The 13,773-nt window shown below is 36.4% G+C and overlaps 1 protein-coding gene across 1 annotated transcript in view; it reads right to left on the bottom strand.

Moving 5' to 3' along the window:
• The window catches only part of DOCK3 (dedicator of cytokinesis 3), a 259,284-nt gene that overhangs the window by 182,008 nt on the left and 63,503 nt on the right, over window positions 1–13,773 (bottom strand). The window lies entirely within an intron of this gene.

Raw genomic sequence — 13,773 nt, 5'->3', positions numbered from 1 at the left:
AATATGGTATGATAAAAGATATCAAATGTTATGAAGTTGTCATTTTAACGATACTGCTATTAATTAGGTAAGAAGCAATACAAGTGATAATAATAACCTGAGTTATTATTGTCAGTATTGGTCCTTATTTTAATGACAAAATCAGTCCACTTGCATCTTAAAGAAACTATGTCATGTTATGATTATTCACAAAAAGTAAGTTTAATTCATCAGCAGTATCATTTTCAAATACAAGAGAATAAACAAAAGTCTATTTTGGAATCATACTGGGTAATGCTATTACAAGGCTCAAATCCAAGGAAATGGCATATGCAAAGGAATGGTACTGGAAATGCTCTTAATTCTCTTTACAAAGGAAAAAAAGCCTTTTCTTCCTGCATTAAGAGCTATTATCAAAGATTCGGAGAACAGTGACTAATACCCAAACCTGTTATCACTATACTCTATAATTAACAATGAATCAACATATGCTCAACTCCTTAGCTCCCCTCAGATGTGCAGTAAGAGAAACAAAAGTTCAAGAGGTTTATGCTAAGCTACTACTCTTCTTTCCCACGTTAAACACTGTTTATCTGTAGAATTCTTATGGTTACTTTTCACTAACCTAGACCAATTCCCTTTCTTAATAAATAATCGGTCTTAGAAGTGACTGACTTCCACAGTTGGTACAATACTGGTTTTGAACAATTCCATCAATGGTTAAGGACAAGGAAAAATAATAAAAAGTCAGTGCTCTTTTACATGGTAAGATAATGTTTTAGTCCATTCAGGCTGCTAACAAAATACCACAGATTGGATGGATTATAAACAATAGAACTTTACTTCTCGCAGTTCTGGAGGCTGGAAGTCCAAGATCAGGGTGACAGCCTTGTCATGTGCTAGTGAAGGCCCTCTTCAGGGCTGCAGACTGAGGATTTCTTGCTGCATCCCCAAGGACGCAGGTGGAAAGAACTAGAAAGTAGGGTCTCTCTTATAAGAGCACTAATTCCATTCACAAGGGCTTCATCCGGGTGACCTAAGTACCTCTCAAAGGAGATGGGTCTCCTGACACCATCACACTGGGCATTAGATTTTCAGCATATAAATTTGGGGAGGACATAAACATTCAGACCACAGGAGATAATGACTTAGCTTAACATGTATATCACAGTGTTATTTGATGCTGCTAAAATAAGCTGAAACGGTTGGGGGAATCATTCCTAAGCTGTAACTGTCTTCAAAAAATAAAACCAGATTCCTTTACCAACATGTTTATAAGGGATGAGACAATTGTCAGTTTTTGCTAACCACTGCATTATAAGGCATAACACAGTACACAACACATATTTAAGTACACAACACATATTTGATGAATGAATAAAAGAATAAGACAAAGAAGAAAATAAAACTTTATTAATGGCCTAAGATATGATGCTACCCAAAGTTCATGAAGGTAAGTATTTTGTCTATTTCATTTACTGTTCCATCTCTCGAACCTATAACAAAGTATAACATAACAAATAATATTTCTGGAGTGAAAAAAATGAAAAAAAGCTCACGAGGTCTTCACATAGGAAGATGATTAAAGAAAAAAAAACAAGGAAATGATTATCATGAAAATCAAGATAATGGTCATTTCAGCAGGGTGGGGACATAAGAGGCTTCTCAATTACTGACATTTTTTTTTTCCTTTTGTTTAAATTTATTTTTCAATTATATACAATAATTGTAACTACATACAATAAATTGACATACAATATTATATTAGTTTCATGTGTACAACATTTATACACCTTATGAAGTGATCACCCTGGTTAAGTCTAGTACTCATCTGGCACCATACATAGTTATTATATTATTGACTATATTCCCTATGCTGTACTTTACAACCCCGTGACTATTCTTATAACTGGCAATTTGTACTTCTGAATCCTTTTCACCTTTTTCACCCATCCTCCTAACCTTTTTCCCATCTGGCAACTTTCAATCTGTTCTCCGTGTCCATGAGTTTGTTTGTTTTATTTTGTTTATTTGGTTTTTTAGATTCCACATATAAGTAAAATCATATGGCATATGTCTTTCTCTGTGTGACTTATTTTACTAAGCATAATACCCTCTAGGACCATCCATATTGTTGCAAATGCTCAGAGTTCCTTTTTTTATGGCTGAGTAATATTCTATTGTATAGATGTACCACATCGTTTTTATCCATTCGTCTTCCAAAGGGCACTTAAGTAGCTTTCATATCTTGACTATTGTAAATAATGCTGCTATGAACATAGGGGTGCATATATCTTTTCAAATGAATGTTGTGGATTTCTTCAGATAAATACCCAGAAGGGGAACTGCTGCATCATAAGGTAGCTCTATTTTAAATTTTTTGAGAAACCTCTATACTGTTTTCTATAGTGGCTACACCAATTTACAACCCCACCAATAGTGTACGAGGGCTCCCATTTCCCCACATCTTCATCAACACTTATTGTTTGTTGATTTATTGATGACAGCCATTCTGATAGGTGTGAAGTGACTATGTTCTTAAAATGGGTGTTAGTACACAACTATCTACATTACACTTTTTTGGTAAACTGTACATATATTATTTATATACTCTTCTGTTATGTATTTTATATTTTGTAATTTAAAAAGGAAAATAATTTTCCAAGGTCTTACGAGTCATCAAAAATACAAATATATGTTCTGGTAAAATTTTTTAACTTAGTCTTGACTCTAAACAAATCTAAACGAAGGTAGGGGGAAAAGAACAAATCACACTAGGAAAAGAGCTAAAGACACAAAGTCCTATAGTATATAATGTAAAGTTTGACATTCTATGGTTTTAGACTCTTAATCTTTTAAGCTAGCATTCTAGAAGGTATTAAAATAAAAAGTAAACTAAAGGATATGTATGACCATGACAGAGTAACAGGTATGAGACTTACAGCATAAGAGAAACTACCTAAAGGAAACTGTTCACCCATTTATATTAGTTACCACCCAAACTACCAGGCAAAGAGTATTCTGTTTTCTAGGTTTAAAACTGGTTAAGAAAGATAGATTTTGTGAAAGGTTCATTGTAACTATAATAACACAGGGTGCTAGGTATCAGCGTTCTGCTGATCACAGCTCTAATTCATTCCAATCTCTCAAGTATTGGAGTCTCAAGTCCCAAAGAAAGAAATGACTAACAAATAACAGCTGTCAACTTTGGGGAAAATATATTTTAAAAAACCAACTAGCTGAGAGCTCCGGAGACTGAATGAAGGCAAGCAGATTTTGGAAGAAAGTCAAATATGGAACAAGTAATTAACATGAAGTAATAAGCACAACCCACAACCCACTTCTGAAAATAAAATTTTGCCCTAAGGGAGGCTACAGTCCCGGTGGCCACTAAAAGTGATGAAAAGCCAGTTAACTTTTCGGCTAAAGAGAACAAGACAAGACCCTGGGCAACCAGGACAATAAGCAGGGAAAAGAAAACACTGATAAGAAGAGAGCCTGAAAAGCCGGTCATCCTTAATTAGGTATTGAAATGCAGACCAAATCTCTGGCTGACCCCAGAGCCATGCCTGCACAGGGCGAACTGAAAGCAGCTTGTATCTGAGAGTCAGAGCACTGAAATAAGATCTGAGCCACTGCCTGCCACAGGCATAGCAGTTTCAGTCTAGCCAAATCGACTGACTGCTAAAACAAAACCAACACTCTTAGGAGCAATATAAGAGAATCCAGATTCTCTACAACATAACATTCACTACGTCCAGGATACAGTACCAAGTTACTTGATCTGAATCTGTTGAGTCGGGAAAATGTTATCTAGTCTCAAGGGAAAAGACAATCAACAGATGCCAAGCTTGAGAGGTTCAAGATATTAGGAATACCAGACACACATTTTTAAGGAGCTATGCTTGGTGAGGTAAAGAAAAATATGCTCTTAATGAATGACAAAATAAGGAATCTAAGCAGAAAAATTAAAAATATTAAAAAAAAGCCATTTGGAAATTTTAGAACAGAATACACAATATGAGAATTTTTTTTAATTTACTTAATGAGCTTAATGGTCGACTAAAAATGACAGAGGAGTCAATGAACTTGAAAACAAATCAACCGAATTAATCTAATCTGAAAAGAGAAAATAAAATTTAACAAAAAAATAAGTAGAGCCTCAGAGACCTGTGGAACAATTTCAAAAGTTCTAACATAATTAGAATTCCAGAAAGAGAGAGAGATTGAGGCAGAAAAAATATCTGACAAAACAATAGCAAAAATACTTCTTAATATTGGTGGATATAAATTTAGAAATTCAATAAGTTTGGCAAACTTTCAAACAAAGAAAGCCATGCACAGATGTACTATAGCCAACATGCTACAAATCAAAGATAAAAAAACGATCTTAAAAGCAGTCAGAGAAAAACAGTAAATTACAAACAGTGGAATAATGATTTGCATTACCACTGACTTTTCCTCAGAAAGTATGAGGCTGGTTCACAAGGGAATAATATATTTAATGTACCAGAACAAAAAGTCAACCCAAAATTCTATATCCAGAAAAAACACTATTCAAAAATTGAAGATGAAATAAAGACATTTTAAGAAAAAGGAAAACTAAGAGACTACATCATCCCCAAATTCACACTATAGGAGATACTAAGGACCCCAAAAGGGAAACTCCTGGATCTCCAGACATGAATAATATTGGAAATGGTAGATATATAGGTAAATTTTTGCTCTTAATTTCTTTAAAACATGATTGAGTAAAAAAAAAAAAAACTTTTATACTATCTGGAGTCATAATATATAGAGATGTAATAAAGATAACCACTATAACAAAGAATGGCAGTGTTAACAATGTCACCCCAACCTTCTTATGCTTACGTTTGCATGACATGTTTTTTCTTCCATTTACTTTCAACTTCTCAGTGTCCTTATATTTAAAATACATTCCTTGTAACAGGCAGCATTTAGTTGGGTCTTGCATTTTGTTCATAATGATATTTATGCCTTCTAATTAGAGTGTTAAAATTTAATGTAATCATTAATACTGTTTGATTTACATCTCATTTTTTTGTTTGTTTCATTTGTTCTGTCCTCTTTTTTCTCTTTCCTGTATTTTTGGAGTCACTTGAATACTTTTTAGAAAACTATTATAGCTTATGTATTGTTTTTTTGGTTATTTTTTTTGTTTTTTTTTGGTTATTCTCTAGGAATTATATAATACATATGTAGCTTTTCAGAGTCTATGCAGAATTAATATTATTCCACTTTACATGAAAAACTGTATAGGTGTATTTACAAACACACACCCACTGTCACAGGAGACATGTCTGACATTGGAATTATCAGACATGGCCTTAAATTAACCATAATTAATATATTCAATACTGGTGAGAGAAGATGGATAATTTTACACAGAACTGGAATCTATAAAAACCAAATACAAATTCTAAAACTGAAAAATATAATAGATGAAATAAAAAACTCAATAGCTAGAGCAAAAAACATTAGTTAACTCAGAAGACCGATTAGTAGAAAATATCAAGCTAGGCATGGAATAAAAAAAAAACAAGTATGAGACACTACAAAGATGCAACGTGTCTTTCATGCATGTGAAATACATGTTACTACCATGTATGGTACTATGTAACAATGTAATACGTATCTAATGTATATGTAACTGGAGTCCCAAAACAGCAAAAGAGAATATGAAACAAGCAATATATGAAAACTTAGATTTTCTTCAAACCTAATGAAAGACATCAAGCTATAGATTCAAGTAGTGCTAAGAATCCAATCTATATAAATACTAAGAAAACCAGACTTAAGCTACAGTAAAAGTACTGAAATCTAACATAAAGAACCTTTTATATTGTCATTATGCAAGGACAACATGATTATATACGCAGAAATTACAGAAGAATTTACAAGTAACCCATTACCATTAATAACATTAATGAAGTCACCAAATACCATCCACCAAAATCCCGCAAAGTCTATATACCTTAACAAACTGAAAAATAGATAAAAATTGTTTATTTTTTAAATAAATTAAATACTAATATCTAAGGATAAAGCCAATGAAATACAGGCAAGACCTCTAAAGTGAAAACTACAAAACACTGCTAAGAAAAATCAAATAAAACCTACATAAATGGAGGAGGTATAGATTGTTTCCTTGACTAGAAAATATTATTCTAATATTACTAAAATGTCAATTCTCCCAGACTGATCTATAAGTTCAAATACAATTCCAATCAAAATCTCAGAAGGAGTTTTATGAGGGAAAGAAGTATAAATTTTAAATTTCCTGTAATTTTAAAAATGCTCATTTAAAAATTTAGGTAGAAATGTAAAAGGTCAAGAACAGCCAAGAAAATCTTTTAAAATTTCCTTAAATCTGAAAAAATCTGGAGAATTTATACTATCAGATATGGAGACTTATAAATCTACATTAATTAAGACATGTTGTATTGGTACAAGAATAAATAAACCCATAGGATAAAAAAGAATCTGTAAACAGTCGCACACATGTATGGTCACTGGGTTTATGACAAAGGTGACAGTATAATGAAAAAAGTATTTTCTTTTCGATATGCGGTACCTGGTCAACTAATCAACTGAACTCATTTCCATGACCAAAGTTCAATTCCAGATATATCTTAGATCTAAATGTGAAAGGTATACGGTAAACCTTCTAGATGATAACACAGTCATCAACTTCCAGTAGACAACTACTTGTTAAACAGGACACAAAAGTGCTAAGTATTGTGGACCCTGAGAAAGAAGGTACCTACCAAGAAGGATTCCTGGTGGCTAACTAGACTCAAATTTAAAAGCAGAGCCTATCAGCCTTTTCTAAAAAGTGGCCTCTCATGCAAACTACACTTGAGGAAGAAATCTGCACTAAGCTGCCTGCCTCCTGCACTAAACTGCCAGCTTGCACTGTGTTCTTGCCATTCCGGCCAGCTCTTATAAAGGAGTTCCTGGAATAGTATTTCAACCAATAGGACTGATGCTTTCCCCATCCAATTGGAGTTGTGCAGCTATATTCCCATCAGCATCATCAACCAATCAGAGCAGCTCCAATCTGACCAATCAGAAAAGTGACTTTTGGACCAAACTGTTGCATGAGAATGAACCAATCAGGAACTGGAGTGGGGACTTCTGTCTATATAAGTCAGCTCTCCTATGGTCTGGAGTGTATACTTTCCCTTCCCACCAGAAGACTGAGGGCTGCCTTTCCCCTGCTGGAGCTGAAACACCAAAGATAAACATCGCAGGTATCTCGCTGGAGCAAAGCAGAACAGCTGGTGACACACAGGGCAGAAGGGAGCAGAGCAGACAGAGCAGAGCTCTCTAGCCACAGAGGGGCCTGGCCCCAAGGCCACCTCACAGCATGTCACTTCATAATTGAGCTGTAACACTACTGGGCTGTTCCACAGTCTTGCTGTATCACACCTGAGCTGTTTGCACTAAATAAAATTTCCCTCTTCACTACACCCCAAACTGGCAATTCCTATTGGCACTGAATTGGCACCAACAACCATTAGTTGACAGTATAAAGGAAAAGACTGATAGACTACATTAAAGTTAAGAATTTCTGTTCACCAAAGGACACCGCAAAGAGATTAAAAATACAAGTTACAGTGGACGACAACAACTTTCTAACAATGAATACGACAAAGGATTCTTACCCAAGACAAATAAAAATGTCTACAAATCGATAAAAGCATTTAACAGAAAAATAAATAAAAGGGCAGAAACTTTACAAAAGATACTGGTATCCAAATGGCCAGTGGATATTGGCCAGTTATCTTATGAAGAGGTGTTCATTAGGGAAAAACAAACTCACAATGAAATACTGCTAAATGCTCAACAGATGGAATGAAATGAAAAAGGCTGACAAACCAGAGTTTTCATGGAATAAAAAGGATATGGAATTGTCACACGTTGCTGCTAGGTGAGTAAACTGGTATAACTATTTAGAAAGTTGTTTGGCAGTGTCTGTTGGACATCTGCATGCCTCACCTAGATATTCCACCTAGCAAAAATGACACTGCAACTTATGTGTACTTTGCAAAAGTCTTTAATATTTTCATAGGAATGTACTATGTAATCCTGAATTGACCTATGGACTCATATTCTACCCAATTTAATTGTGAGTCATCATGGTCCAGTCTTTCTTATAGGCTCCATTTTATTATATTTCCTTTACTGTTTTGCATAATAGGGGTATTTGGGAGAGTTAAAGCACCGCCATTTCTTGAGCTATTTAAGATATTCATGAGAAGGGATCACAGGTGGTAATTCTAGTTCTCTGCCACTGTCTCTCTCCTGTTCATACCTCCACCTTCAAAAATTATCTGGGTTTTATAAATCATCAAATCTCTCAAAGGAATAGTTACCAGAACAGTCTCAAGGCTAGAGACTAGAAAATAGATGATGCAGGTTAGAGTCCCTTGTCAGTCTTCCAAGCAGGCCGGCTGAAGTTCAGTCCTGAGTTTGGTGGAAGAGATCAGAAAGGAGCATGCCTGCTAAGGAAACAAATGCCTTGAAAGAATCAATTGCTAGATTATTCGATACACCGTCTGTTCAATAAGAGGATCGGGTGCCAGTTTACAGAGAACATGGTCCAGAAACCAAGTTGAGAAAATTGACAATTCTCTCCACTGTGTGCCGATGCCTAGAATATCTGTGTGGCTGAGGCAAAAATAATTTTATAAATGTGAAGAGTAAATGCAAATTTTTAATTTTAGAGACTGTAAGCCTTGAAATGGGCCTTGCTTTTAAAAGCACACAAGTAAGTCCAAGCAGTAACTACGGTACAAAGCAGTACAAAAGAATCATGAGCTTTACAGAGATAAAAGCAAAATATTTCCTTGGGGACAAAAAACTTCAAAAGAGTCTAAAAACCTAAAGACGAAGAAGAGATGGCTTTCCTGGAAGGAATCTATAAACTTTCTTAAGTACTTATGGATTGAAAATGACAGAAAGATTCTGGCATTCCTAAGAATAGATGCTGAAATAGAGAAAGAAATTAGTGAAATCAGTGACTTCCTATTACATTCCAGACATTGCTGAAATGTAATATATCTTATAATCCTCAACACAACCTTGTGGAGCAGATATTGTTATACTCTCCTCTGCTTGAGAGATGAAGAATCCAAGGTTCACAAGGGCCACTGCTTCAGTGCGGCAGAGGCGAGTCACAGCTCGAACAAGATCTCTAGTACCCAGAATCGGTACAGCAGCCCTGAGAGAGAATACTGCCATCTCCACACAGTGGTAAGGAAACTGTACGCAGAGACCACGTGACTTCATCAGTTGCTCATTCACTATATCGTTATGCCCGTTCATTAGTTACACACTTACTGAACACCTATTATGTGCCAAACCCTGAAGAAAACATTGTGGAAAAAGAGATGGGGAAAGAAATGACAATCTTTGACTTTAAGAAGCTCAAAGTCCACAAGGGCTGATGACAAGGCCAGATGAATGAACAGAAAGTTACGATATACTCAGATAAGTGATATTACAGAGAGGCAGCTACGGAGGCTGAGCCCTGAACTCTGGGAAGGTTTCTCGGAAGTGGGTACACCGGGGTAGGGGTTAACTGAGTGAGGGATGGGAGAACTGGCACCTTCAGGGACCGGGAGTCTTCTGGAATGGTTTAGAGCACTGGGAAGAGATTAAGCTAGAGAAGGAAGAAGAGGTACATCAGGAAAGGTTTTGTGTACCACATTAAAGAGCCCGGGCTGCATCTTGGAGATGACGGCAAGTCACTGGAGGCATTTAATCAGAAATATGATACTTACGATGTAGAAAGCGACTCTGGAAAAAGTGTGAAGAACGATGGGCACCAATGTTTAAAGGAGGTGGAGAGTGCGAGAGAGAATGAGTCTGGAGCAGAAAAACTAGGCAGGAATCTTTTGCAGAAGCACAGGTAAGAAAGGATGAAGATCTGTGGAGGCAGAGCTGGAGAGAAGTGGTAGATCTGGGAAGTATTTGGAAGTTGAATTGATGAGATTTGATCATTCAAAGGAAAGGGAGGGGCCTGTGATGACTCCCAGGATTCTTCCTGAGCCATCTGAGGGGACTCTCTGGAAGTCGAGGAGAAGCTTTTTTAAACAGGCTGAGTTGAAGTATCTATGGGATTTAGCAGAGAAGTACACTGGGTAGGCAGCCATAAGAGACAAAAATTCATGGCAGATCTGGGATGGAGCTAAAGAAATTTTCAGTTTGTGGCTGCAGCGGATATGTATGAGGATGCCCAGGGAGATCACACAGATGGACAAAAAGACATTCAATGGGAGGCACAAAAACAGAGAAACCCATGAAGTAATAAGCCTCTTGCATAATTGTATTTTCCATATCCAGATACAGAATATTCAATACTTATAATTCCTCATATTTTTACACTCCAGTTAACCAAACGCACATACAGTGAGTAGATGACATACCAAAGAGACATAGATAAGGCGATCATATAACCTAGATTTTCTACAAGATACCTAATCTAGATATTCTAATATTCTGTACGATTGCCGCAGAATAACAAAATGCTCGTGCAATTCCAGTACTTCCTCTCCCAGACCATCATCTAAAGGCAGCGCAAAAATCCCACCCTCCCCACTCTCCCTCTCCGTGTGTGTGTGTGTGTGTGTGTGTGCGCGCGCGCGCGCGTGCGTGGGCATGTACATTTTTTTAATTTCTGTTCTTTGAAAACACTGAAAGAAATTGGAATACATAGTGAAACTGCAGGTCCTGGACTGGGGTCCACAGAAACAGCTGGTTTGTCTTCTGGATGGCAGCGGAAGTGCAAGGAGCCAACTTTTTGAGTGCTCTGGGCCTGTCATCACAGAAGCCTCTCAAAAAGAGCACCCTGCAGGTCCCCTTCCTTGATACTGACCGGAGCATAGCTTTGCCTTCTATTAGACTCAATTCACTGACACTACTTCCTTGATGTTCATTCTTCAGCACGTATTGCCAAGAAAGTTATCTATTTATCAATCAGAAGCACATTTGAGATTGTTAGCAACAGTGTTTCTAAGCCATGGCAGTTGAAAAGGTAGAAGTTATCTATTAAACTTTCAATATACTCCTTGTAGAGCTTGTGGAAGAGATGGGAAAATTTTTAAGTAATAAAAAAAGGCATAAATCATGAAAGAATCCTATTAATAGAGATCTTAAAAATCTCAGTATCATATCTGTATCAAATTGAATCTATATAAATTATGCAATCCATTTATTAGCAATGCATAAACTGCATAAATTTTCTTAGAAAAACTCTTATTTAGTAATACTGCATGTGGATAACCAAGTTACCAGCTATTTATTAGGTTAAATATAAAATTGTCATTTTATAAGTCCAAAATGGGATTAAATATCAGTAATTTTACATTATTTAACAGATTCAAAGTAGGTGCTCTCCTAGAAATGCTGACAACAAAGGCAACGATTAATTCCTCAGATCTTTACCGAGGAGCCACAATGTGCCATGCACCATTTTAGATGCTGGGGTTACAGCAATGCATAAAACAGGTTTTAAAAATCTCTTCTCTCATGAAGCTTTCATTATAAGGGAAGAGAAACTACTTTAAATAAGAATATATAGTATCTTAGAAATGACTAATCATCTCTCGGGCTCTTATTGGTTCCAAATTCAGTTTTCATAAACATGGGTGGAATTACCTTTTCTAGTATAATCGCGGCAAGAGGAGCCTTAATTGTTTTAGTTATCTATTTATTGCTACATATAACAAAACACCGTACAACTTAGAGATCAGAAACTACAAAGCTGACTTCACAGTTTTATGGGTCAGGAATCTAGAAGTGACTCATTTGGCCAGTTCTGGCTCCAGGTCTCTTTTGAGTGTGCAAGCAACGTGTTGGCCAGGGTTCCAGGCATCTAAAGACCTGACTGAAGTAAATCTGCTTCCGAATCACTCACACAGGCCTCTCCATAGTCCACCTGGACATACGGCAGCCAGCTTCCCCAAAGTGTGAGCAATCCAAGAGACAGAGACACAGAAAGATAGGAAGAGAGAGACAGACAGAACTCAAGATGGAAATTCCAGTCTTTTTAAAATCTAATCTAGAAGTGAACTCTCATATCCTTTCTGCTGTATTCTGTTCATCAGAAGCAAGTCCTAACGTCCAGCCCACAGTCAAGTGGAGGGGACAGCACAAGGGTGGGACTACCAGGAGACAAGGCAAGGATCACGAGGGAATACTTTCGAGGCTGCCTACCACACCCACCTCTGCCAGCTATTTAAATGTTTCAGATTTCTTGATCCTTGGGAAGGTAGGCTGTTTATACCTAAAACACATTAATTCTTGGTAATACCCTAGTAGTATGGACAATAACTAAGAGGTTGAGGAAGACATACCACACATAAATCCTTAGAGTGAATGCATGCCTTTCATTTGCAGCTTTGGGAACTGTTCTGTTAAACGCTAAATTGTATTTATAAAACTGTCTCTCGATATTTTAAGATTTCATCGACACAGAAATATATGGGGAAATGTGAGATACAGTGATTCTAGATTTTCACTTGTAAACAGACCTTGCCTCCTATGCCTTGCACTATGGCCCTCTACCCGTTCCCAGCGAACCTGCAAACTACAGAATATAATAATATATTGCTCAGGTGGGACAACTGTTCTCTGCTAAAAGATGACTAGCAACTCAAGAAATGTAAAAAGCCACTAAGACCTATTTGAGGTTTTCTTCTCATCATCGTTTGCTCTTACTATTTTTTTAAATGAATGAACAGAAAAAGTTACCACACTGGAAAAGGAGAGAACTGTGCAGAGACTCTGGCCGTGTGAAACATTTTACATTGGGAACAAATACAAGTTTGCTTCATTATGTTTCTAGGCCGTATGCCCTGTATCTCAGGAGCAAGCCCTCTATTATATTTGATGAGTCATATCATACTGGATAGATTTAATAATGCTTTTCAGAATGAATAAAAACAATCACTTTTTCTAATAATCACATACATTAACAGTCCATTTATTTCTTCTCAAATACTATGTGGCTGGAAAGGTCAAATATAGCTTTAAAAAACTGCTATACCAAGTAGAAATGGAATTTGTCTAAGGTCATTAAGTGACCTTATGAGACAGGAACTGTAGGCTTTTTTCCCCTTATGCTAGTATTCTTCAACTGACTTCAAAAAAGAATGTCATCAGATATACTAAAAAAGAGGACATTTCTTTCTTCCCATCCCAATTGTGCCCATAGAATCACTGACCAACAGCTGTTACTTCATATCTATAGCCTTATGTGATCCTTCACCATGCCCCCTATCTAGCCAAAAATAACTACAAGAGAATAAATAAGACCACTGAGACATTTTGGCTTTAAATCATTCCCTATACTCCATTTTATAATAACTCCGCCGTTATATCAACTTAATTAGGCCACTTAGTAACACCTTTTCTGTGTTTAGGCATACAGGGGATACGAATGGGAGTCAGAGCAGTCCTAGTCCTCAAGAAGAAACTTTCTATTTGACCGGGCCAAGAGATGTATAAAAATAAGGAAGTAGGAGGGGTGATGAAGCTGAGTGCAAAGAACAGTCTTTTTAACAAACTCAATTTGTTAAATTTTAAGACTTAACAAATGGCTTTGAAAAAACTGTGCATTCAAATGCAAAAAAAGAAACACTAAACATTGTATTTTATATAAAAATTCAAAAATCACAGTTTAACCACGCTAATAAAACAGCAACTTCAGTGACCACACATGACAAGGAACACAATCTAAAAATAGTTTAGAAAAGAGACTTTAAT

The sequence above is a fragment of the Pteropus alecto genome, unplaced genomic scaffold (genome assembly GCF_000325575.1).
Source record: "Pteropus alecto unplaced genomic scaffold, ASM32557v1 scaffold53, whole genome shotgun sequence".
Classification (NCBI taxonomy): domain Eukaryota; kingdom Metazoa; phylum Chordata; class Mammalia; order Chiroptera; family Pteropodidae; genus Pteropus; species Pteropus alecto.
Note: the sequence above shows the minus strand (reverse complement) of the source record. Positions and strands in the feature narration are given on the sequence as shown.